This window comes from Sinocyclocheilus anshuiensis, unplaced genomic scaffold (genome assembly GCF_001515605.1).
Source record: "Sinocyclocheilus anshuiensis isolate Anshui unplaced genomic scaffold, SAMN03320099.WGS_v1.1 scaffold229, whole genome shotgun sequence".
Lineage (NCBI taxonomy): Eukaryota > Metazoa > Chordata > Actinopteri > Cypriniformes > Cyprinidae > Sinocyclocheilus > Sinocyclocheilus anshuiensis.
Window position 1 is genome coordinate 281,524 of NW_015537957.1, and position 14,263 is coordinate 295,786.

Genomic DNA, 14,263 nt, shown 5'->3' on the forward strand with positions numbered 1-14,263 from the left:
GTCTGTGTTTAAGTCAAGGATGAGCAGAGAAGTATTGCTATTATGTTGTTTGTTGCTTTAAAGGCAGTAAATGTGGAGTGGAGTTGGAGTAAATAGTGCTAATTGCACACGCATGTGTGCTCTTGTTAGCTAGCAGTTCTTTGCAAGAGATTTGAGTTAAATTTACGTTTACTTTATTTTAAGAAACATTATTTTTAGTAGATTCAGATTAAAAGAGTTCAGACTATTAATGTTCTCAAATTGTTAACACATTATAAATATTAGTTTATAAACATGCATGGCAGTTATTGTAATTTAGTGCATTACAGTAACATACTATAAAGTGGCTAAAATTACAGTAAACTACGGGCAAATATGCTGCCAGTATTTTACTGTTCATTTACAGGACTATTTCTAATACACTGTAATTGTATATAGGGATGTAACGATTACCGGTTTGACGATAAATCGTGATAAAATACCCCAGGGTTAGTATTACCGTTTCATTTTTAATTATCACTATAACCATATTCGATTACCGCGATTTGAACAACTGAGTATAAATAAATACTGTACTGCACAGGGCTCCAGTGTGCGACCAAATGGGCGCATTTTGCGATAATTTTTTCTGCCCGTGCGACTAAATTTTGTGTGCGGTCACACTGGCGCGACCACCGCATCGTTTAACTCATAAGCGCTGCCATATCTGTTGCATATGTGAAACATCAAACGGCAAATGAAACTGAAAGCATAACGAAACCACGCTACTCATTTGAACTGCGCAGTGCTTATAGAGTGTAGAGCCTGGTTTATACTCGCCGCGTCAGTACGAGCGCAAAGGTGCACACAGCAAAAATGACGCCAATATTGAGGAAACGATGGATGGTTTTCATGCTAAAGTAAAGTAAAAGACTGCTTCTTAAACCAACGGTGAACAAGTTGGTATTCTTGTGGGGGAAAAAAACATGCAAGTACTGTCACCGACAGCAAGTTTAGTTTTACTTTTCTGTTTGTTTTCATTTTGAAAACTTGTCATCTTTGCTGTTTCGTCACGTTATGCTATGTAAGCTCTCTTTTATATTTATTTGATTCCTCAGTGTTTGCTAAACGTTCTGTAATTTATTAGTCGGTATATAATACAGCGAGCCCGGCTTATAACATAGCAAAAGAGAAACTCCTGTTCACAAAATTTAAATCACAAATAATACTGATGAAAAATAAGGGGTTGAATGTTAACCACTTTCGTTTTCATATAACTATAAACTATGATAGAAGTTCATCTGAAGCATAAAACAGTTTTAAGTAACAGTCTCACGTGCGCACAGCAGCAGAGTGGTTTAGTTTTGTGTGAAAACATGGAGGATAAGCTGGGAGGTTTTAAAGAGTGCTTAGGGAATTATACAAATGAATATATGGATGAATTAATTATATGAATGTACCTCTGAAGATTCTGACTGTCTTCAGAAAAGATTGGATGGCATTTTGTTTTCACCTTCGCTCCATGTAATAGCTAATAAACTAGTGTTCAGTGAAATGATTTGTGTCAGTACTCTTTGAACATTTCCAGCACATTTTAACAATACCGTGATAATACTGATACTGCAAATTTACAGTGAAAAGTTTTACAGTGTACTCATATTTTTGAATTACACTGTAGTCACACTTTCATTGCATATTTATTCAATTTACAGGACAAGGCATGTGAGTTCTTCCCCATAGATGATGCTACAATCCAGCTTTACCTCTAAGGACTGTCACAAAAGGTTGCAAAACAGACATTGATGCTCAGGTAGCAAACACGTTATATTATTAAAGTGCAATTAAATTGCTAAAATTAAATTATTATACTGAAAAATGTTTAACCACTCTCAACTGCCCCTCGAAAAAAAGTAGTTTAGCACGGTGGTTCTCAACTCTGGTCCTGGGGACCCACTGCTCTGCACATTTTGTATGTCTCTGTTATCTGACACCCCGTTGAGTTCATTGAGTTCTCTGCTAATAAGCTGATTATCTGGATCAAGGATGTTAAATAAAGAAAACAGAGAAAATGTGCTGAGCTGGGTTTCCAAGACTGAAGTTGAGAACCACTGGTTTAGAAACATACAATTACATATGATTTATCTCTATGAAACAGGCATACCTATTATTTGCATAATTATGTATGGGTTTTATAGGTAACATTTACACTCACTAGCATCTTTATTAGGTACACAACTTGCTAGTACCGTATTGGACCTGCTATTGCCTTCAGTACTGCTTTAATTTGAGACTTCCGGTTGAGCATGCGAGTGAGAAGACAAACGTGGATTAAGCTCCAGAGGATTTAATCTTTTAATTGTACTTTTCAGGCAACCCAAATGATTTTAAGACACTTGGTGCCTTCTTTTCCAATTACTCAGTTTACAATTGAAGCCAGAAAGGATTTTTTGTTTCCTAAAAGGCATCAGAAAACTAAATTGAGAGAGTCATAGCGACAAGCTACCGCTGGATCTGGAAAAACCTTCACACCACTTTGGTCTCCGAGCTGACATCTTCCATAGAAATACAGGTGAAATCAGCTATTGACTCTGCTCTGGCCCCAGTTGTTGTGTCTTTTCAGAGTTATACAGTATCTCACAGAAGTGAGTACACCCCTCACATTTTTGTAAATATTTTATTATATCTTTTCATGATGAGCCTGATCAGCACCTAAACAATTACGATTGCATTAAAGCACTGTATTGTCTCAGAGGAGCAAACCAGATTTATAAAAGGACGGCATTCCTTTCTAATATTCATACTTTTTTATACTCAAAAAAAAAAAACAGCAACTCCTCTGAGGTGGTATTTTCCTTGGACACAAAACAGACGTTTGATAGGATAGAATAGGAATATATTTTTATGGTGCCTAAGGAGTTCGGCTTTGGGGATGGATTAATATCATGGATACATTTATTATATGTTGAGCCTCAAGCATCCATATACTGTATATTAACCATGTTCATCTTGATTATTTTACTTTGTCACAGGGTACGCACTAGGGATGTCTCCCTTAATTTTTGTCATAGCTATTGGGACTCTCTCAATAATGCTTAGAACATTTCCCGTATTTCAGGGAATAATCCAAAAGAGAACTGAACTGAAACTAGCTTTATATGCGGACCAGCTTGTTACTTTGTTACCGATCCAATATGCATCTATTCCCAAGATAATACACCTACTAGATGAATTTGGGAAATTCTCTAAGCATAAACTGAACCTTCAAAAGGCTGAATGTCTATGTATAAATCAATCTAGCCATAAAATAAAACAGACCGACATTCCTTTTCATCTGAATTATTGAAATATTGACATCATAGCATAGGGCAGTTGCTATAGATTTGTGGGTAGTGCATCCATGACGTCAATATCACATTCCACCACATTCTAAAGATGTTTTTTGCCGGCGTGTCCAGTCCTGTTCCTGGAGATCTACTTACCCGCAGAGTTCAGCTCCAACCCTGATCAAACACAAATGGAACAACTAATTAAAGGGATAGTTCACCCAAAAATGAAAATTTGATGTTTATCTGCTTACCCCCAGGGCATCGGTTTATGACGGTTTCACGATCGGTTTAATTCGGTTTTGTTTGTGTATGTTTTATGACTCTCAAAGCCGTGATTCCCATTCACTTCCATTATAAGACTGACAGACTGCAACGATTTGAGTTAAAAAACTTCATTTGTGTTCTACTGAAGAAACAAAGTCACCTACATCTTGGATGCCCTGGGGGTAATCAGATAAACATCAAATTTTCATTTTTGGGTGAACTATCCCTTTAATTAGTTGTTTCAGTTGTGTTTCATCAGGGTTGGAGCTGAACTTTGCAGGAAGGTCTACAAGAACAGGATTGGGCACAGATTACTATCTGGTGACTGTTGAGGCCATGTGAGCTCACTGTCATTAAAAAAAAAAAAAAAAAAAAAACATGATCTGAGCTTTTTGACATGTTGCACTATCCTCCTGGAGGTGGCCACAAGATGGGGCCATTAAGTGGTCATTAAGGAATGGACATGGTCAGCAACAATAGTGGGATGATGTTTAGCCAAGTATGGTAACCCATATGCTGAATTTTTGATCTGCATTTATCCCATTCCAGCACACACACACACCCACCGTGAACACACACCCAAAGCAGTGGGCAGCCACTTTTGATGTGGAGCAATTCCACTGAAGGTGGAAGAATGCGCTGTTCATTCACACCCAAAAATAAAAATAAAACATAAGCCCATATCAGTTATACAGTGTGACGAGCATGACGAGACCCCCCACCCCCACACAAACACACACTCGTGCCCCCTCAAAAATAATGAGTGCATAACGCCCCTGCTAAGGGGCCCAAAGTGTGCCAAGAAAACATCCCCCGCACCAATACACCACCATCAGGTTGAACTGTTGAGCCCATGCCCATTGTAGTCTAACTTTCCTGTTATTAGCTGACTGAAGTGGCACTCAGTGTGCTCTTCTGCTGCTGCAGACTATCTGCAGCAAGGTTTTACATGTTACACGTTCAGAGATGCTTTGCTTTTCTACATTCGCTGGTATTAACGAGCGCTTATTTTAGTTTCTTTTGACTTTCTATTAGCTTGAACCAGTCTAGCCATTTTCCTCTGACCTCTGTCATCAACAAGGCATTTTCACACAGATCTGCCGCACACTGATTTTTTTCTTTTCAGACCCTTCTCTGAAAACATGGTTTTTCATGAAAATGCCAGTAGATCAGCAGTTTATAAAATACTCCAGCATGTCTGGCACTAACAATCATGCCACATTCAAAATCACTTAATCACTTTTTTTTCCTTCCACATTCTGATGCTTGGCTTAAAATTCAGCAGATCCTCTTGACCCTGTCTACATGGTTAAATGCGTGCTGTTGTATGATTAGCTTATTAGACATTTGCATTAATGACCTATGGAACAGGTTTACCTGAAGTGGCCAGTGAGTGTACATGTATATTTTACACAGAACAATGAAATACCACATTAAATACCTCAGTATGTTGACAGTTTGTACTCTTCAGTCCAGCAGAGAGCAGTTTCACTCCTGAATCCTGCAGGTCATTGTTACTCAGGTCCAGATCTCTCAGGGGGGAGTCTGATGATTGTAGAGCTGAAGCCAAACTTTCACAGCACTGATCAGTGAGATTACAGCTGGCCAATCTAAACAGGGTAAAATAATTCATTACATACACACTGTGTGAATAGAAAATAATGTCTGAGAGCTTTGTATGCATTGTCTCATGTTTCTTAAAAGAAGGTGTCTGCATATAACACGAATGTAAAAGGTTTACATCTCACTGTGATACTTAGTTATCTTCTTTAATAGTTATGATAACAACCTCATATGTGGGATAAATGAATGGCCACATTATCATCTTGTTTTCATCCATTTTTATTTATGTCTTTTAATAGCTCTTGGCCATAAAGCAATCATAATTTAGAGTAAGTGATTACATGTGGAAGAAAACTTGAACTATACAAATACAAAAACACATGAAAGAATCTGCTAGCTGTATTTATAAAACTAGAAATGGCTGAAGCCTTGCTTATTATGCCTACCCTTTATGCATAATTAACTGATGAGCAACACTTTTCACTAAGAAATACAAGATAAACATGTTACATAAACATTACCCCAAATGTACATACATAATTCGAAACAACATAACAAAAAGTACACATTACGACTATTACTTCAATATTGTAACAATACATTCACAATTATTGATACTGAGTCATATAATTATTTAACACCTTATTTTTATACATTTTCTTGAATTTGCAGAGTGAATTACATCATTTTAATTCCTTATCACAATTATTCCATAGATTTACCCCTTTAACAGATAAACACCTACTTTTTGCATTAGTTCTTGCCCTAACTTTTTTAAACATGTACAATCCTCTTAGATTATACTGACTTTCTCTTATTTTGAACAGCCTCTGAATACAATTTGGAAGTAAATTATTATAAACTTTGAACATTATCTGTGAAGTACATAAATCAACTAGATCTACAAATTTTAAAGCATGTAAATTAATAAACAATTTGTTTATTGGTTCGTAATAATCAACCCTTTTAACAATCCTAATTGCTTTCTTTTGTAACATATATATTGAATTTATATAGGTTTTATAAGTATGACCCCACACCTCCACACAATAAGTAATGTATGGAACTATGAGCGCACAATACAATATATATAAAGTTTTTTCGTTCAAAATATGTTTTATTCTATTTAATATTGCAATGGATTTGGACATTTTTGTTTTTACATGGTTAATATGTGGTTTCCAACATAATTTATGATCAATTATAACACCCAAAAATTTATTTTCATACACTTAATCCTTAATTATTGTTACTTTGTCGATTACTAAATATTATAAACTTAGTTTTACTTAAATTCAGTGAACAGTGAAAATCATCAAACCATTTTTTGAAAACCATGAGTTCGATTTCCACTGTATTCAGAAGCTGTTCCAAGTTTTTCCCCGAACAATATAAATTTGTATCATCAGCAAACAAAACCATTTTTAATACTTTAGACACTTTACAAATATCATTTATGTACAGTACAAACAATTTGGGGCCTAACACCGAACCTTGCGGAACACCACAAGTGACTTTCATTACATCTGATTTAACATTATTTATTTGATTTATTTGTTATCTGTCATCGAGGTAACTTTTTAAAGGAAAAGCCTTTAAAGCAAAGGCTTTTCCTCTTTTTCCTCTTATCTCCAGTTTCATCATTAATAAACCATAATCAATAGTGTCAAACGCTTTTTTTAAATCTAGGAACACCCCCACAGTATATTCCTTATTATCCATTGAAGAAGCAATCTCTTCTACCAGTTCCATCACAGCCATTGAGGTCGACCTGTTTGTTCTAAAGCCATACTGATGATCACTTAATAATTCATGTTTGTCTATAAAATTATCAAGCCTGCGCACAAATATTTTCTCTAGAATTTTTGAGAACTGGGAAAGAAGAGAAATTGGTCTATAGTTGGAAAAAAGATGCCGATCTCCACTTTTAAAAATAGGAATAACTTTCGCTGTTTTCATATTACTAGGGAATATGCCTGTTAAAAAGGACTGATTACAAATGTGTGTTAATGGTTTTACTATATATTCTATAATATTTTTTATTAACGACATGTCAATGTCATTACAATCAGTGGAATATTTGTTCTTACAATTATTAACAATGTCAAGTATTTCCTTTTCGTCAACTCCCCTAATAAACACAGAGTAATCATTACTGGAAATATTAATTTCACCTATCCTATCCCCAGTACTCTGCTCCACAATCTCTTTTGCTAAATTGTACCCAATATTTACAAAATACTCATTAAATTCATTGACAATGTCAATCATTTTATTTATACTTAATTTATCATCATTAACAAAATAAGTTGGGTAATCTACTTTTTCAGTATTCTTTTTAATTATACTATTAAGTACTTTCCATGTTGTTTGAATGTTATTCTTATACTTATTCAATAACTTATTATAATAGTCCTTTTTACTAAATCTTATAATGCTTATTAATTTATTTTTATATATCTTATATTTATTTTCCACTTGTTTGGTTCTAGTTACTATAAATTTCCTGTATAATGCATTTTTCTTTTTGCATGCTTTCTCTATTCCCTTAGTAATCCATGGTTTATCCTCGTTTTTTTTTTTGCTTTTTTACAGTCCTCTTAGACAAACAATGTTTTTCATATTTTTCAATGAATATGGACAAAAAAGCATCATAAGCACTATTAGGATCTTTACTTACATAAACCTCACTCCAATTTTGATTCTTTAAGTCCTCACTGACAGCATCCATCACAGCCATTGAGGTCGACCTGTTTGTTCTAAAGCCATACTGATGATCACTTAATAATTCATGTTTGTCTATAAAATTATCAAGCCTGCGCACAAATATTTTCTCTAGAATTTTTGAGAACTGGGAAAGAAGAGAAATTGGTCTATAGTTGGAAAGAAGATGCCGATCTCCACTTTTAAAAATAGGAATAACTTTCGCTGTTTTCATATTACTAGGGAATATGCCTGTTAAAAAGGACTGATTACAAATGTGTGTAAATGGTTTTACTATATATTCTATAATATTTTTTATTAACGACATGTCAGTGTCATTACAATCAGTAGAATATTTGTTCTTACAATTATTAACAATGTCAAGTATTTCCTTTTCGTCAACTCCCCTAATAAACATTGAGTAATCATTACTGGAAATATTAATTTCACCTATCCTATCCCCAGTACTCTGCTCCACAATCTCTTTTGCTAAATTGTACCCAATATTTACAAAATACTCATTAAATTCATTGACAATGTCATTAATTTGATTTATACTTAATTTATCATCATTAACAAAATAATTTGGGTAATCTACTTCTCCAGTATTCTTTTTAATTATACTATTAAGTACTTTCCATGTTGTTTGTATGTTATTCTTATGCTTGTCCAATAACTTATTATAATAGTCCCTTTTACTAAATCTTATAATGCTTATTAATTTATTTTTATATATCTTATATTTATTTTCCACTTGTTTAGTTCTAGTTACTATAAATTTCCTGTATAATGCATTTTTCTTTTTGCATGCTTTCTCTATTCCCTTAGTAATCCATGGTTTATCCTCGTTTTTTTTGCTTTTTTTACAGTCCTCTTAGACAAACAATGTTTTTCATATGTTTCAATTAATATGGACAAAAAAGCATCATAAGCACTATTAGAATCTTTACTTACATAGACCTCAGTCCATTTTTGATTCTTTAAGTCCTCACTGAGAGCAGCAATGACTTCTGGTGTTCTATGTTGAATTGTTTTAAAGCTATTTATCCTATTTCCTTTGTTTTTTTCAAATAGTCTTTGAAAGATTGCAAAAACTGGAAGATGGTCAGTCATATCATTTATAAATAACCCTCCTACTATTTTCCCTTCAATTTCGTTTGTATATATATTGTCTATTAATGTAGCAGTATCTTTAGTTATTCTACTAGGTTTTGTAATCACAGGAAATAAACCTTTACTATACAGAGTGTCAATAAAATCTGTTATCCTCTTATTTCCATTTGGATTCAACAAATCAATATTGAAATCTCCACATATAATTTGTACCTTGTTCTCACTTCCCCCGAAATGCGTAACACCTCAGGAAAGCAGAACAGACCCCTGGTCCCCATGGCAACTAATGCTGATAGCACTGGTTTTATTACTCAAAGGAATGCAAGACGAAAATCACTACCTTTCCATAGGAAGAGACACAATGCACAGTAGAAATTGAGTTTTCTCTAATTAATTCATAGGAAAACCTTTCTTTGAATGAACACGCATATCCTGCAGGTCATTGTGTATGTTGTCGTTATACTGTATATGCCGGCTTGTGATGGAACCACTCGCTTCTGTCATCTTACCTATATGTAATCCTACCATGTTTAGTATCTATGAATTAGTCTTCTGATGATCTAAACGAGAGTGTATATTATATGTTGGTACATAGGCAATATATTAGTGTCCTGAGAATCTTTAGTAATTTCGATTCAAGTTCCATATGCAAATTACCATGCTTTCACACAAAGGGTCATAAAAATCCCCAGTATTTCCAACCTCCCGCTTGGGACGTCAGCCTTTCTCATTGGACAAGCCCATCTTGAGAGGCGTAAATCTTCTCAGACTTTAAAGGCCTCACATCAGTGAGTCGGTGGTTCGGTTAGATTCTAAGATGAAGACATGAGCTAGAACGCTCCAGGACACCCTAAGTTTTGTGCCAAACTGAAGCAACAGTGTTACAGCACTGAGCAGTGAGTTTGCAGTCAGCCAATCTGAACAGGGTAATGAGAAATAATTCATGATTACATACACAATGCATAGCTAGAAATTGATGTTTGAGAGCATTTGATGCATTGTCTCATGTTTTTGATAAGAAGGTGTCTGCATAGAACATGAATGTGAAGGTTACATCCCAATATTGTATGAAAGAAATGATAACTTCATATGTGGAGTAATTGATGATTTATTAAATCACCACATTATCATCATGTTCTCATAATTTTTTATTAATGTCTTTCAGTAGATCTTGACCATAAAACACTCATGAATTAGAGAACAAGTAGAACAATCCTTAAAGTATATACATACAAAAACACATGAAATATATATATATATATATATATATTAAAATCTGAACCAATGTGAAACACAAACCTCAGTATGTTGAGTTGACAGTTTGGACTCTTCAATCCAGCACAGAGCAGCTCCACTCGTGAAACCTGCAGGTTATTTTTACTCAGGTCCAGATCTCTCAGGGAGGAGTCTGATGATTGTAGAGTTGAAGCCAAAATCTCACAGCACTGATCACTGAGATAACAGCTGGCCAATCTAAACAGTGTAATGAAAAATAATTCATTATATACATACTGTATAGATAGAAATTGATGTCTGAAAGCATTGTCATTGTCTCATATTTCTGATAAAATGGTGTCTGCATAGAACATGAATGTAAAGGTTTGCATCCCACTGTGATGCTGAATTCTGTCATGACCTGACTTGCTATTGCCAATACATTCACAGACATGCTGCTGCACATATACAATAGAAATACATGAATCCTTTAATAATGACCACATTATCACTCTTTTATTCATGTCTTTCAATAGTTAGCTTTCAATATGCTAGCTGTATATATAAAACTCAAATATATATATATAATCACACATTATTTTGTATTAAAATCTGAATCGGTGTGTAAAAGCCAAACCTCAGTTTGTTGAGTTGACAGTTGGGACTCTTCAGTCCAGCACAGAGCAGCTTCACTCCTGAATGCTGCAGGTGATTGTTACTCAGGTCCAGCTCTCTCAGGGAGTTTGATGATTGTAAGACTGAAGCTACAATTTCACAGTGCTGATCAGTGAGATCACAGCCTGTCAATCTGAAAACAGGGAGGACATGTTGGTGAGCTGGTGTCTCCATGAGATTGCAAGACTGTAGGATTTCCTTGTGTAGCAGACCTTAAAGTATGTGTCAATACATATTATTTGATTATACGATTTCAGATAATATCATCTGACAGTGCAAATGTGCCCTTGTTTTGGCTCTCTATCAAGTTGTGTTTGGGTGTTTATTTATATATTTTAAATGAAGACTTTGAATAGATTGTTTTAAACAAATGTAAATATTTACTGACAAGTTCACTGAAATTCATCACTTCAGCTGGAAAAACTTAAAGAATGAATGAGCTGACTTGGCCAAGATACACAGAATGCCCAAAAGCACTGTAATTTTAACTTCAAAGTCTGCATGAACCAGAAATTGTGATTGTCTTCCCTATTGTGACGCACCTGAGTGAAACTCAGAAAAATGTGGGACTTGGTTTTGTCCTTTGGGAACTGATTTGATTTTTGGATCATTGTTATTTACTGATTAATGTGAGCGTTTCATGAGTGACAGGTTGCTGGAAGGATTGAAACTTGTCTGGCTACTGGACAACCTTATTGTCCGATTTAAGAATATTAACTAAATCAATTAAAAAACAAGATCATACTGCAGCTACTTTAAACTGTAAAAAATAAACCATTGAGTTTTGTTAAAGAACTGTACACAATAGTCTAGTCCTTATAAAGCAGTTAGGTAAAACAAAAATGAGCATCTCTGCATTTTTGTCAGCAAATTAATTGATTGTTTCATCTTCCTGACAAAACATATCAGCAAAATGTTTATATTGGGCCTTTATCTGCATAAATGATATGCCAAAAATATTGTGCATCCCTAGTCTGTAATAAATGTTTTCTTAAAATATTTTTAATTCATTTATTTATTCAAATTAACAGCAGCCTCAGTTGTATTAGTTTTACTCATAGCTTGATTATGTTTACAAAGTGTACACGTTTTATAAAACCCTTTTTTAAATCATTTATTTATAAAAATATATTTATTGTATTAATTTGGTAAAGAATAAAAAAACAACACTTAACTGCAATCATTTACAGTGTATGCTTGTGAACAAACCCAGAAGATCCTATTCACCACCATCAATTTTTGTCAAATGTAACTACTGCATGTTTGTATTTTCATACTTACAGAGCTTTTCTGCAGTTCCTCAGAGCAGGTAACAGTCTCTGTCTCCCATCTTTTGATTTAGTGGTGATTTTTTTAAGATCAAACTCATCCAGCACCTCCTCTGACATCAGGATTATGTTTGCCAAAGTTGAGCATTGTGTGAGAAATAACTTTTTCTTTTGTATTAGAGTTTAAAAATGCCTGCATTTCTTCGACAACAGAATTATCCTTCATCTCAATCAAGCAGTGTGACAGATTCATCCATCTGTCAGGACTGCCATTGTTTTTTTGATCTTGTTTGAGGTTTTGGGTTATTTTCTTGATGCTCTCTGGGTTGTTCTCTGTGTGTATCAGTGCATCCTGTAAGAGTCTCTGATTGGACTCCAGTGAGACGCCATGAAGAAATCGAAGGAAAAGATCCAAGTGTCCGTTTTTACTCTTCAAGGCTTTATTCATTGCTCCTTTCAGAAACACATCCAGAGAAACATCCTCACACTGAGTTCTGGACTTTCCTGTCAGGAACATTTCCAGAACCTCGTTGTTCTTGTGTAAATAGCAGTAAAACACATACAGTGCTGAAAAAAACTCCTGAAAGCTCAGATGTACAAAGCTGTAAACCTTCCTGTGATAAATCACAGATTCCTCTCTAAAGATCTCAGTGCAAATCCCAGAATACACTGAGGCGTCAGTGACGTCTATGCCGCTCTCTCTCAGGTCCTCCTCATAAAACATCACATTGCCCTTCATCAGCTGATTGAAAGCCAGTTCAGCAAGTTTCACAATCACTTCTCTGTTGGACTGCAGGAGTTTCTCCAGATCTCTCTCTTCATACTTCTGGTTCCTCATATTTGTTTGAATGAGCAGGAAGTAGATGTACATTTCAGTCAGAGTTTGGGGGATTGGGAGTTTTTTTTTTTTTTGTTTTGTATGTGACCGTTATTTCAGAATGTATCGCCTTACTGTTTCCATGGCGATGCATCATGCTTGTCATGTGAAACACCGCAGCCACAATAGCTGTGTATAAGTGAGGTATGTAACTGTGTTTTGGCACAAAACTGTGTTTTGCATACCACTGCAGTGGGGCAGGCGTCACACTGACTGGCACAGCCTAACTTCAGGCAATTATGTTTTATGCTTGTGAACATACACACAGAAAATACTCAGCAAACCTCCATCACAACTTATAGCAATATTATTTGATTTTTACACTCACACAGCTTTTCTGCAGTTTCTCAGAGCAGGTACCAGTCTCCCTCTGCCCTCTTTTGATTTGATGTTGTACTTATTAAAGTCCAACTCATCCAGCACCTCCTCTGACATCAGGATCATGTTTGCCAAAGTTGAACATTGTGCAAGAGAAAGACTTTTGCTTCTTGATTTAGATTTTAAAAGCGCCTGCACTTCTTCAACAACAGAATTATCTTTCATCTCAATCAAGCAGTGTGACAGATTCATTCATCTTTCAGGGCTGACATTGTTTTTTTGACCTCGTTTGAGGTTTTGAATTATTTTCTTGATGATCTCTGGGTTGTTCTCTGTGTGTATCAGTGCGTCCTGTAAGAGTCTCTGATTGGACTCCAGTGAGACGCCATGAAGAAATCGAAGGAAAAGATCCAAGTGTCCGTTTTTACTCTTCAAGGCTTTATTCATTGCTCCTTTCAGAAACACATCCAGAGAAACATCCTCACACTGAGTTCTGGACTTTCCTGTCAGGAACATTTCCAGAACCTCATTGTTCTTGTGTAAATAGCAGTAAAACACATCCAGAGAAACATCCTCACACTGAGTTCTGGACTTTCCTGTCAGGAACATTTCCAGAACCTCGTTGTTCTTGTGTAAATAGCAGTAAAACACATACAGTGCTGAAAAAAACTCCTGAAAGCTCAGATGTACAAAGCTGTAAACCTTCCTGTGATAAATCACAGATTCCTCTCTAAAGATCTCAGTGCAAATCCCAGAATACACTGAGGCGTCAGTGACGTCTATGCCGCTCTCTCTCAGGTCCTCCTCATAAAACATCACATTGCCCTTCATCAGCTGATTGAAAGCCAGTTCAGCAAGTTTCACAATCACTTCTCTGTTGGACTGCAGGAGTTTCTCTGGATTTCTCTCATCATACTTCTGATTCCTTATGTTGATCTGAGTCAGCAGGAAGTGGATGTACATTTCAGTCAGAGTTTTAGGGC

At 35.3% G+C, this 14,263-nt stretch overlaps 1 pseudogene; it reads right to left on the bottom strand.

Moving 5' to 3' along the window:
• Positions 1-14,263, bottom strand: part of LOC107665605 (NACHT, LRR and PYD domains-containing protein 3-like) — a 30,043-nt pseudogene that overhangs the window by 6,516 nt on the left and 9,264 nt on the right.